Source organism: Heterodontus francisci, chromosome X (genome assembly GCF_036365525.1).
Source record: "Heterodontus francisci isolate sHetFra1 chromosome X, sHetFra1.hap1, whole genome shotgun sequence".
In the NCBI taxonomy this organism is placed as follows: Eukaryota; Metazoa; Chordata; class Chondrichthyes; order Heterodontiformes; family Heterodontidae; genus Heterodontus; species Heterodontus francisci.
The window spans coordinates 7,353,090-7,366,856 of record NC_090421.1 but is presented as its reverse complement, the minus strand read 5'-3'; the positions used below and the strand labels follow the sequence as shown (position 1 = coordinate 7,366,856).

Below are 13,767 nucleotides of genomic sequence, written 5' to 3'. Positions count from 1 at the left end.
GGGGAGTGGAACTGATTGGACAGCTCTTTCAAAGAGAGACACAAGCACAGTGGGCTGAATGGCCTCCTTCTGTGCTGTAAGGTTCTGTATAGACTAGGAAGGTCCCATGTTTTGATTCCTCGTCAGACCTGAGTCAACTGTTCGAAGTTGGGCCTGCAGAAGGAGTGTTAAAATTAGAATCTTGGGCTTGTGGTGGCGGTTGGGGGGAGGGTGAGACACATTTATGCAGAGGTCCTGGCTGCTGATTGCTACTGAGTGACACCAACTGATAAAGCTGAATGGTTATGGTACTAAAATAGAGGTCAAATTCAATCAAAGCATGTCAATAAGTCGGGTAGTTTGCTGGCAAAGGATTAAATCAGCTGCTCAATTGTTGCAAATGACCTAACTGGTTCACTAATGTCCTTCAAGGAGGAGAGCCTGTCTGGCCAATCTAGTCTGGGCTTGATTTTTAGCCTCCGCCAGGGGCGGGAATGGAGGCAGGCGGGCACAGAATTCTGTGCCGCCGGCCCGCGTGCCACTTTCCGGCTCCATCCCGCCCCCAGACCATTATCCAGCAAGAGGCGGGTAGCCTACTAAGCCACTTATAGGCCGATTAAGGCCTGTTGTGGGAGGCCGACTGGGATTTTCACGTCAGTCTCCAGGTTCCCGGAGGTGGCTCCCTGCCTGCCCTAGTGGAGCAGCAGCCGCAGACCGCCCTGTAGAGGCTCTCCCTCCCACCCCATAGTGGTGGCCTGGCCGCAAAGCCATTTTTTAAATTTAAACTTTGAAAAGGTTGGAGGTAGAGTGCCTCCGTTTTGAAGCACACTCTCCCTTATTTACCTGCCATTACATCCTGCGACTGCTTTCAAGCTGGAAGGTCTCCTATTGGCCCTCCAGCTTCAAGAGCCCACCCGCCATCCTTAATTGGACGGCGAGCCTGCCCTGTGGCCATTAATTATCCACTCTGGGGAAAATCACACTGAGTGACTGTTTCCCACACAGTGCGGCTTTCTGACCCCCATTTGAGCCTGTCGGTGGGGTTCAGAACCCCCCGGGGAAAATCATGCCCCTGAAGTCTCCAGGAATTAAAGATTGATCTCCTGGGTGCTGCTTCCAGCAGCTCTGGAGAAAAATCATCAGAGCATTAAAGACATGTTTGTTTTTCTGATTTCCTTTAAACACCGTTGTTTATTGGTTATTTAAGTATTGGATTTGGCGGCTTTCAGTGGGGGTGGGAAGAAAGGACAAACAGTCAAAAGTCATCCAATTGGGTAATGAAGAGTGCATCCCCTTTCCAATTGGCAAGGGAAGGAGCTAATGGACATGCTAGGCAGCCAATCGCATGGGGCGGGATGGTTTAGAGTCAGGAGGGTTATGTGATAATATCCCCAGGAATATGTCCAACCAGGGTTGGCAACCCAATTTCGAGGTCCATGCCGCAGACAGCTCCAGTTTTCGTGAGGCAGCATTGAAACCAGCCTTTTCCTTAGTGCTGGTTCGTGAGCACTTTTCCTAAACCACCGGGGCAGGAACAAAAATCAAAAGCCACGACTCGAAAGCAGTCATCCCTTTTCCTTCTGTTACTCCCTGGCTGTAGGGTCCACCCTTGGAGCTGAGACAAGGAAGATGCTACAGCACAGAAGCCTTGGGACACACTGTGGATCTGCACCTCTCCTCTGTGCCACTTGTATCAGCCAGTGGCAGTTTTTTGAGCCTTGTCGTTCATGAGTGGCAAATCCAAAAATAATTCTGTAGCCCGTTGAGGAACACTTCAAATTACAATCCAGGAAAGCGTGAAGCTCCCTGGAGACACTTTCCGTATTCGGGAGAGAACAGATGGCTGTGGAGACGCCTGATCCCAGGACAGCTGCCTGACATATTTGACACTGATAGTTGCTAGAGTTCCTGTAGCTTAACACATGCTCAAAGAAGCCCCAGTTCAAAAAGTAGTCACATAGAATGCTAGCAAAAGCTTTAAAAAAGCGTACATCTCACAAACGTTCCTAAATATAATCCTATAACATGTGCAAACAAGTAAGCACATTGAAAGTGCAGTGGGACGTGGACTTGTACCTTAAGCTGCAGGTAAACCCAACATTCCTTCGCAAACGTATGTACATGAAAGCTAGATGGAAGATCAAGTGTTGAAGGCACAGGATTTGTTTTAGGAAGAAAGGAACAGGAGGAGGCCGTTCAGCCCCTCAAGCCTATTCCGCCATTCAGTTAGATTCCTGACCTCAGCCCTGAGTGGCCTGGCTCTAATTTTAATATCTCCCTTGTTCTGGACTCTCTCACCAGAGGAAATAGTTTCCCTCTATCTACACTGTCAACTCCTTTAATCATCTGAATTAGATCACCCCTGAATCTTCCATCCTCAAGGGAATACAACTTGCATTTATATAGCGCCTTTAATGTAGTAAAACATCCCAAGGTGCTTCACAGGAGTGTTATCAAAGAAAGTTTGACATCAAGCCTCCTAAGGAGATATTGGGATAGGCGACAAAAGCCTGGTCAAAGAGGTGGGTTTTAAGGGGGTGTCTTAAAGGAGGAACAAGAGCTGGAGAGGCAGAGAGGGAATTCCAGAGTTCAGGGCCCCAGCAGCTGAAGGCACAGCTGCCAATGGTGGAGCGATGGAAATCGGGAATATGCATTACCTTCGCCTATAGCCTATAAGCTACCTCTGATACACCTGAAGATATTTTCTAAAGGCTGGCAGGGTGAAAGTGTTGAGGAAGAAGTCATTCAGGTTTTTGTGCATAGATACAGAGATAAAATCAATCTGTGGCTGTTGTCAAGGAGGGAAATTGCCTGCTCGACAAATCACTGGAGCTTGTTAACGTTCGGGTGCAAGGCCTCAAATTTGTAGCAAACAGGAATGGGAAAAAATCCTGAGGGAAAAATAAACGTTTTTCCATGTTTCTTTCCTGCCTGTTTACTGCTCTGGAATGTTATTTATCACAGTCTATAAATGTTCTTGACATCTCTTGGAATCTGCGATCGGGAGGTGGGGAGGGTGTTGGCGGGGGGGGGGGGGGGCGGTGGGGGGGAAGGGGAATTAAATATTTCTTCATGTACTCACACTTCTGATTTTTTTTTTGGATTGCACATCATTTAGAAACACGCCATCACACTTCCATTGCGTCATTAAAATTGTCACTTTTCAGACTTAAATGGGCATTTGCCCTGAGTGGTGTTACTGCAGATGCGAAATCAGGAAGCATTTTTTTCACACAAAAGGCTGTGGAAATCTGGAACTCGCTCCCCTAAAGGCTATGGATGCTGGGGGACACCTGGAGCCCTCAAGACTGAGAGAAATAGATTTTTGTTGGGTATGAGTATCAGGGGATATGGAACAAAGGCGGGCTGATGAAGTCGAGGTAACGATCATCCATGATCAAACTGAATGGCGGAACAGACCCGGGGGCTAAATGGCCTCCTGAAGACTCCCATTTAGTTTATCGAATCATAGAATGGTTCCAGCACAGAAGGAGGCCATTCGGCCCATCGTGTCTGTGCTGGCTCTCTGCAAGAGCGACTCAGCTAGTCCCACTCCTCCACCCTTTCCCCATAGCCCTGTAAATCTTTTCTCTTCAGATAATTATCCAATTCCCTTTCGAAAGCCACGATTGAGTCCGCCTCCACCGCACTCTCAGGCAGCGCATTCCAGATCCTAACCCCTCACTGCGTAAAAAAAGTTTTTTCCTCATGTCACCTCTTTTATTTGCCATTCACCTTAAATCGATCCTTCCACCAATGGGAACAGTTTCTCTCTATCTACTCTGTCTCGACTCCTCATGATTTCGAGGAGTGTTTCTATAAGAAAGAACACAGCTCGGGAAAAGGGGGCAGGGAAAGAGTTAACAAAAAAAAAGAAGGTTGGTGATAAATTGGAGGGCGGGAGGTGATTAAGTAACTGAAGGGTGATGGTGCAAGAAAACGGGATGAGAATGAGAGAAATCAGAGAAACAAAAGATGTGTCAGAGACTCAGAGGAGGTGTGAATGGTTACAAAGGGGGAGTGGGAAACATGGAAAAATCTGGCAAACTGAGAAGGTTCCAGTGTCTTGGGACAGTGAAGGAAGAAAAAAGCAGATAGACCCCAGGATGCCCCTCTCAGGCACTTGCCCACAACCCCTCTCATTCCCAGCGGCAGCCAGTGCTCCCATCCTGAATTACCAAGCGCCTGTTGTCAGAGAGAAACTAGGCGTGGTGGTTGAGGTCGGAAGTTGTTAAAAACAGTGCTGGAAGGCTGTATAATGCCCAGTGGAAAGCTGAGGTGCTGGTCCTCGAGCTTACTTTGGAACAGTGTAGGAGGCCGAGGACAGAGTAGAAGTGGGGCGGCGAATTCAAGGGGGCAAGTGACTGAGAGCTCAGAGTCACACTTGAATGGAGGTATTTCGCAAAGCGGTCACCCAATCCGCATTTGGTCTGCCCAGTGTAGAGGAGACCGCAAAGTGAGCAGTGAATACAGTATACAGGGCTGGAAGAAATACAAGTAAATCGCTGTTTCGCCTGGAAGGAGTGTTTGGGGCCCTGCGCGGAGGCACGGCAGGAGGCGAAAGGACAAGTGTTGCAACACTTGCACGTGCAACCGTTCAGTGCGTTAGTGTGACCCTGAGCTCCTTGTCACTTTAATTCTCCGCCCACTCCCACACTGTCCTCAGCCTCCTGTCGTGTTCCAATGAAGCTCAACGCAAGCTCAAGGAACAGTACCTCATCTTTCGACTGGACACTTTACAAGCCTCTGGCCTGAGTTGAACGACTTCAGAACGTAACCACAGCAAAAGGGGGTAGTCTGCACCCTTGGTGTCTACCTGCCTCAATTGTACACCTACAATCAACCAGTAATATCAGGTTTTTTTTTAAACAAAATTTTACCAAAAGCTCCCGCCAACGGCTTAGTGGTAAGTAGAACCATGGAATGGTTACAGCACAGAAGGAGGCCTTTCGGCCCGTCGTGTCCGTGCTGGCTCTCTGCAAGAACAACTTAGCTAGTCCCCGCCCTTTTCCCGTAGCCCTGCAAATTTCTCCAAGGAGGACATCCCCAGCTTCTCCATTCTATCCATGTAAATGAAGTCCCTCATCCGTGGAAACATTCTCGTCAATCTTTTCTGCACCCTCTCTATTGCCTGATGCAGCATTATGCCACCCTGACCCAGGTTTGAACACCAGCCTGCTCCGAGTCACAATTCAGCATGGATCTGGCGTGACCTCGATTCACGCTGCGGTCGAATAGCCCAACTACACTCACCGTCCAGGCTCACATAAGAATGGCAATACTTAAGGACACCACGAGATTTCACCCTGGCGACAGCAATCACTCCAAGGGGGGGGGGAAAAAAATAGGAAGAGCGGGAAGAAAATAAAATCTGGAGTTATCTTCTGCAACAATGTATCTTCAGCCTAAAGCTCAGAAACAAAATTCTTTCATTGCAGCTTTGAAAATATGTACGTCGCCCTCTGAACAGAAAACTTTCTGTACGTCTGTGATGCTGATTATAGAGTAGAAGTTAAGAACTAGCAAACCACAGAACGTTTTGTCTCTTGAAGTTTCTTTGCACCAATTTTAATGCCAATTTTTTTTTAATGTCTTGGCTCATAATTGTTTCCATAGTCGTCAAAAGAGTTTATCCTGGTACTCAGACAGCAAACAGAACACAATTGTTTAACCTGAAGGGACTGAGGTCAAGAGGGAATGATTCGCTGTCTGAAATCAATTAAAAAGCACAAGGTACAACATATGCTGAATTTACTTCCCCCACCCCCTCTCTGCACCTCCCACCCCCGCCATCTCCCAACTGGAATCTTTCAGACATTCATCACACATTCAAATTCAAACATTTGCTGCAGTAAAACTGGGGCACTGCTCAAAAGGAGCAATGCAGCAACATGAGAAAATTAATAGTTGACAGAAAAGCAACCTCCAAACACAACAACAGCTTGCATTTATATAGCGCCTTTAACTCCGTCAAATGTCCCAAGACACGTCACAGGGACGTTAAGAAACAAAATTCGACACCGAGCCACTTATATTAGGCGATATTAGGGCAATTGACCAAAGGCTTGGTCAAAGAAGTAGGTTTTAAAGAGAGTTTTCAGGGAGGCAAGAGAGGTGGAGAGGTATAGGAAGGGAATTCCCGGGCTTAGGGCCTCGGCCGCCAATGGTGGAGCAATTAAAATCGGGGATGCACAAGAGGCCAGAAGAGGAGGAGTGCAAGAGATCTCGGAGGGTTGTGGAGCTGGAGGAGATTACAGAGATAGGGAGGCGAGGCCATGGAGAGATTTGAAAACAAGGATGAGAATTTTTAAATTGAGGTGGTGTTTAACTGAGAGCCAATGTAGGTCAGTGAGCACAGGGGGTGATGTGTGAAAGGGACATGGTGCGAGTTAGGACACGGGCAGCAGAATTTTGGACAAGTTGAGGTTTCTCGATGGTGACAGATGGGAGGCCATCCAGGAGAGCATTGGAACAGTAAGTCTAGAGATAACAAAGGCATGAATGAAGGTTTCAGCAGCAGATGAGAGATTGCAGAGCTCTGAGATGCAGAGGGATCTGGGTGTCCTAGTGCATGAATTGCAAAAGGTTAGTCTGCAGGTACAGCAAGTAATTTGGAAAGCTAATAGAATGTTATTGTTTATCGCGAGGGGAATTGAATACAAAAGTAGGGAGGTTATGCTTCAGCTATACAGGTCATTGGTGAGACCACATCTGGAGTACTGTGTACAGTACTGATCTCCTTATTTAAGGAAGGATGTAAATGTATTGGAAGCAGTTCAGAGAAGGTTTACTGGACTAATACCTGGAATGGGTGGGTTGTCTTATCAGGAAGGGTTGGACAGGCTAGGCTTGTATCTGCTGGAGTTTAGAAGAGTAAGAGGCGACTTGATTGAAACATATAAGATCCTGAAGGATCTTGACAGGGTGGATGTGGAAAGGATGTTTCCCTGTGGGAGACTCTAGAAATAAGAGGTTACCCATTTAAGACAGAGACGAGGAGAATTTTTTTCTCTCAGAGGATCGTGAGTCTTTGGAACTCTTCCTCAAAAGGCAGTGGAAGCACAGTCTTAAAATATTTTTAAGGCGGGGTAGACAGATTCTCGATAAGCAAGAGGGTGAAAGGTTATTGGGGGTAGGCGGGAATGTGGAGTCGAGGTTACAATCTGATCAGTCATGATCGTATTGAATGGTGCAGCAGGCTTGAGGGGCCGAGTGGCCTACTCCTGCTCCTAATTCGTACGTATGTTCATGTGTATGTATGAGCTGAGGCAGGGGCGAAGTCAGACGATGTTATGGAGGTGGAAACAGGCGGTCGAAGTGATGGAGCGGATCTATATTCGGAAGCTCATCTCAGGGTCAAATATGCCATCAAGGTTGCGAGCAGTCTGATTCAGCCTCAGGAAGTTGCCTTGGAGAGGGATGGAGTCAGTGATTGGGGAACTGAGTTGGTGGCGGGGACGGAAGTCAATGGCTTCAGTCCTCCCAATCTTTAGTTGGAGGATACCAGTCTGGGCTGGCACATGAGCTGCAGACTATCCGCGTACTTTTGCAGTAATGATGTCAGAATCATTCCTCCGCACCCCCCACAATCGTGTAAATATCACCAATCACTGGCACAGAAATCACCGACAGCTGCAACTGACAAAGAACAAAGTGAATACAAGGCAGTAATCCAATCCTGACATACAGGGGCCTGTTGCACAGGCCTTGAGGTCCCATCTTGTGGTTTTCTCGATCAGATTACAGTTTTGCTTTCCCTATTCTCCATCATTCTCTTTTTTGTTTGAACAGAAGTTTTATTTCAATGCCAAATGAATATTAATGCTTAAAATCTACGAAAATAGCCTATGAAACAACAAAACCAGCCAATTTTCTAACCTTTGCCCTCACACGCTCAGTTATGGTTTGGACTCCAGTCTGTGCTGGGTTAACTGATCACAGCAGTAGGGGGCGCTGCTCTCAGCCTCAGTGCCACTCCGCCGAGAAAAAGAATAATACCAAGATAATCAGCCAGGATTCCATCTCCCGATCGCTATCCAGTGACCTGTGTTGGAAAGCACATCGGCTGAGGTCTGGGCCAGTTGCGAATCCTTCCTGGCGGAATAGCCAATATGATGGATGGCCACTTGGGTCAGATACCGGTGGATGCCTGGTACTCAAACAACTGTAACCTCCCTCACACCCTGCTCCCCCTCCACCAACAATGGCACTAGAACCATAGAATCAAAGAAAAGTTACAGCACAGAAGTAGGCCATTCAGCCCGTGGTGTCTGTGCTGCCCAATCTAATCCCACCTTCCAGCACCTGGTCCATAGCCTTGCCGGTTACAGCACTTCAGGTGCAGGTCCAGGTACCTTTTAAATGAGTTGAGGGTTTCTGCCTCCACCATCGATCTCGGCAGTGAATTCCAGACACCCACCACCCTCTGGCTGAAAAAGCTTTTCCTCATGTCCCCTCTAATCCTTCTACCAATCACCTTAAATCTGTGCCCCCTGGTAATTGACCTCTCCACTAGGGGAAACAGGTCCTTCCTGTCTACTCTATTGAGGCCCCTCATAATTTTGTACACCTCAATTAAGTCACCCCTCAGCCTCCTCTGTTGAAAGGAAAACAACTCTAGCCTATCCAATCTTTCTTCATAGATGCAACTTTCAAGCCTGGCAACATTCTTGTGAATCTCCTCTGTATTCTCTCCAGATCAATTATGTTCTTCCTGTAATGTGGTGACCAGAACTGTACGCAATACTCCAACTGTGGCCTAACCAGTGTTTTATACAGTTCCAGCATTACATCCCTGCTTTTGTATTCTATACCTCGGCCAATAAAGGAAAGCATTCCTATGCCTTCTTCACCACTCTATCTACCTGTCCTGCCACCTTCAGGGACCTGTGAACATGCACTCCAAGGTCTCTCACTTCCTCTACTCCTCTCAATATCCTCCCGTTTATTGTGTATTCTCTTGCTTTATTTGCCCTCCCCAAATGCATTACCTCACACTTCTCTGGATTGAATTCCATTTGCCACTTTTCCGCCCATTCAACCAAACCATTGATATCATTCTGGAGTCTACGGCCATCCTCTTCACCATCAACTACACGGCCAATTTTTGTGTCATCAGCAAATTTCCCAATTATGCCTCCCACATTTAAGTCCAAATCATTAATATATACCACAAACAGCAAGGAACCCAACAATGAGCCCTGTGGAACGCCACTGCAAACAGCTTTCCATTCACAAAAACATCCGTTGACTACTACCCTTTGTTTCCTGTCACTGAAGCAACTAGTTAGCACCTTCGGGGGAGGAGGGGAGGCAAGCGTAGGACACTGAGAGGAAAACATTTCAAATGGTTTAACTTGAGCATATCGAACTAAAAACGAGTGGCTGGGTACTTAAAGAAATCAGACTACAGTCAGTAACAACAACTTGCATTTCTATAGTGCTTTTAATGTACTAAAACGTCCCAAGGTGCCTCACAGGAGCGTTATCAAACAAAATTTGACATTGATCTAAATAAGGAGATATTAGATCAGGTGACCTAAAGCTTGGTCAAATCGATAGGTTTTAAGGAGTGTCTTCAAGGAGGAGAGAGGTAAAGAGGTTGCAGAGTTCACTCCAAGCTTATTTGCAGCTCTTACTACTGCAGAAAGTGATTGAAAATTCTCATGCCCTGCATGAATGGCTTCGTACCTGGCCAGTTGGTATAACTACAGTGAAAACGTCCCAGGAATCAGGTTTCCTGTTAAACTAATCAGCAGGCTACATGATCACAATCCATTTATCGATGCTTTCCAGCCACTTTCAGTGACTAACTCAGCTTCATGTCAAAACCAGGGTTTCCACGTCCCTTTGTCTTGAAAAAATATTTGACCTACCAGAAACTTTAAAAAAAAGTTCTAGTTAGCAACATCTTTTTGTCCCCTCTCCATTTAGCTTTTCAAAATGTGGTTTAGGCAAAAAGTGTGGATGATATCAGAGCGAGGGATACTGAGCCCGACAGTGAGAGGGAGCTGAGTGAACGAAAACTGTTAATGCTGAATAATCACTGGCCCCATAACTGTACGTCTGTTAACGTTCGTTCATTTCCCCAAAAGTCACGCCCACCTACTGTTTCAGTCAGTGCTAACTGACTGAACAAAACTTTCCTCATAAAATTGACACAAGTGGACAGAACAAATTGTTCATCAGGACTTTCTGCACGTTTTATTTTTCAGTGGAGTCCTTCACAGTGAGACATTTTCATATGGGCATTTTTTTCAGTTGTTGGCTGAGCTCAGTTGCTGAAATTTTCTGGACGCGCCATCATCATCACCGCCAACACCAGAGCCACCGGCGTCACCACCACTGCCAATACAATCACCACCACCAACACCATCACCACCAATACAACCATCAACACCATCACCACCAATACAACCATCAACACCGTCGTCACCACCACCGCCAATACAATCACCACCACCAACACCATCACCACCAATACAACCATCAACACCGCCAACACTACCAACACCATCACCAACACTGCCAACACCAATATCACCAACACCATCACCAACACCACCGTCACTGCCGCCATCACCACAAACATCACTGTCACCACCACCACTACTCCTACCAGCACCGCCATCGCCAGAACTGCCAATACTGTTGCCAGTACCAGTGCTGCTACATCAATTACTGTGATGGAATTCCTGGTTTATTTGACCTCTCAGGTGGATGTAAGAGATTCCATGGTGCTATTTTGAAGAAGAGCAGGGGTAGTTCTCTCCGGTGTCCTGGGCAATATTTATCCTTCAATCAACATCGCAAAAATAGATTTTTCTGGTCATTATCACATTGATGTTTGTGCATTTCCGATATTACAAGTGATCACACTTCAAAAGTACTTCAGTGGCTGTAAAGCGGTTTGGGATGTCCAGCGGTTGAGGAAAGACACTACCGAAATGCAAGCCTTTCTGTGCGTTGCTCTGGTCTGGCAGTTCCCTGAGCATTAGTTTAGTTTAGAGATACAGCACTGAAACAGGCCCTTCGGCCCACCGAGTCTGTGCCGACCATCAACCACCCATTTATACTAATCCTACACTAATTCCATATTCCTACCACATCCCCACCTGTCCCTATATTCCCCTACCACCTACCTATACTAGGGGCAATTGCTAATGGCCAATTTACCTATCAACCTGCAAGTCTTTGGCATGTGGGAGGAAACCGGAGCACCCGGAGGAAACCCACGCAGACACAGGGAGAACTTGCAAACTCCACACAGGCAGTACCCAGAATTGAACCCGGGTCCCTGGAGCTGTGAGGCTGCGGTGCTAACCACTGCGCCACTGTGCCGCCCTTCACTGTGTCCATTCTGGTCACCGATGGCACAAGGGTCCTTGAAGGAGTGCAGGGAAGGCCCTCGAGGCCAATCTGACCCCAAGTTCTGAGATGAGGTAACAAAATCTTGGGACTCTTCCCTTTTGAAAAGGAGATGAATGAGACAGGTCCTTATAGAGGGACACAAGAAACTCGAGGGTATGGTAAAGGTTAATCATTTCAGGTGAAACCATAACCACCGGACTAAACGAGACAGGTACAAATTGACAAGCTCGAGCTCAGGACGAATGTCAGGAAGCACTTTTTCACACAAAGTGTTCAGTACCTAGAATGGTATCCCGGGCGGGGAGGGGAGGGGAGAGGCGAGGTGGGTGGGGGGGGGGGTGCTGAAACAAAACTATTGATGAGGAGGCAGTTATCAGTTTTTAACGGAAGGATGAGCTAGATGGGCTGAATGGTAACCTGCCCCCCCCCCACTCCACCCCCCAGATCTGTGCTTATCTTTGTGAACTTGATCTGAAACCACATCAGACAGAATTTGCCCAGTCGCCAATCTGCTGAATAGCCAGCAAAGGAACAGAAGAGAAATTTTCACAGCAACACATAGTCTGCCTGTATCAGGTGTGTTGCCTAGAATACGGGCAGTGAAACAAATGAATGTAGTTCAATAGTTAGAGCAATCTTATTTGATGAAATTTCCAAAATATTTCTCTGAAAATGACGCACGCACATACATTCCCCTATACTGCCTCAGGCTAAATGCCAGGTACAGGGATATTTCATTGGAGAATGGGGTAGGGAATTCTGAATCACCTTTTCTTCCCATAGGTTAAGACTGACCCAGCCTCCCACAAGTGACAAAGTCACTGCACTAAAACCAAAAATGTGAAGTACCTTTTGTTGTGGCTTTTCTCCCAGCCACATTGTGTCGTGAGATCTGTCATAGAAGCTACTTTTCCACAACCCTCCTCCCTACACCCCCAATAACAGGAATTTCCTCTTTCCTCAAGCCCTTGAGCATGTACTGAATAAACAGAGCAAAGCTGAGAACTCCCTGCTTTCAGGACTGTCCAAGGAGCAACAAACCCTCGCTGAAGAGATTCAAGGTTTCATCTGTCACCCCAGCCTCATGCAAACTGCAAACAAAAGCCAAGTCTTCAAGCAAGCGGACCAACACATGTTACTCACCCTTGAATCCAGCAGCCTCTTAGCACTCGTGTGCTGTAGCCATTTCCTCTGGAGTGGGCTGAAAATATCTCTCAAAGTCCCAGCGTCAGCAGCGACTGAACAAAACAACTCCCAAACTCTTCTTGAACTTCTCGTGAACCAGACACTTGAATCTGGGGGCTTCAGAGAAATTGGTCCACGCACACACAGGGAACAAGCTTTCAGAGAGAGAGAGAGAGACGCAAAGAAAAAAACTGCTCACTGCCTTCTCTGGAAATCCTTCAGTTTGGGTCTGGCAATTAACTATTTCCTCTCTCACTAAATATTATTTCTCAGTGTAGAGTTTCTCTAACTCTCACAAATTTCCTATAGTTCTCAAACTAAGTTTGAATATTTATGTCTCCCTCTCTATTTCACTGTCTCTCCTTCACTAACTGCCCTCTCTCTATTTCACTGTCTCTCCTTCACTAACTGCCCTCTCTCTATTTCACTGTCTCTCCTTCACTAACTGTTCTCTCACACACTGACTGTTCTCCCTCGCAGATAGAATTTAAATTTTTCTCTCCACACTCAGCTAGCAATGACCTCACTTCCAGACGCTACCAATTAAGCTCACTCGTGAAGGGAGAGAAAGAAGAGTTGAATTTACATTCACCCTCTGGTACTGCTGGTTTAAGATTAACTGTAAATTCCTGGGATGCAATTTTGAATTTAAAAAAAACAGATGAGATTGTTTTTCACGAACGTAACCCACTTTTTCCCATTCCCATTTAACAGAGATAAACTGTATTTACTGCAGGTAAATACAGTACAAATTTGTGGCCGTTTGTGTCCTTGAAAGAGCTCTTGGTGAGTCTGGCATGTTCAGGTACTAGAAAACAAATGGTCTCACAGGGGCTAAACCCTGTTTTACAGGGGTGGTCTGATTCACATCACCTAAGAACAACTGAACCCAGCCAGTTCCATGGCGAGGAACAAGTTAACAATCCTCTGATAGTTTCATCCACTCCTTGAACATTATTGCTTGTTGAAAACTGAGCTTTAATCGTAGCACTATCTCAGTGAATATCATGTTTCAATCCCAACCTTTTTTTTAAAAAAAACAGCTGATCTCCCACCTCAGGTCAAGCAGCGACTCCTGTGGAGTTACAGTGACACCAGTGCTGGGAGCCCTTTGGTCCATCTCTAAGTGTCAGCTTGGTTCAGTGGGGCACTCTCACCTCTGTCAGAAGGTTGTGCATTCAAGCCCCACTCTAGGACTTGAGTGCATAATCCAGGCTGACACTCTCAGTGCAG

At 46.6% G+C, this 13,767-nt stretch overlaps 1 protein-coding gene across 1 annotated transcript in view; it reads right to left on the bottom strand.

Annotated features, from left to right (window-relative positions):
* Positions 1–13,000, bottom strand: part of LOC137358706 (transmembrane protein 198-like) — an 87,450-nt gene extending 74,450 nt beyond the window's left edge. The window contains exon 1 of the mRNA XM_068024938.1: positions 12,493–13,000. The gene's annotated coding sequence lies outside the window, so the exon portion shown is untranslated. The remainder of the gene's footprint in view (positions 1–12,492) is intronic.
* Between the last annotated feature and the right edge of the window lie 767 nt (positions 13,001–13,767).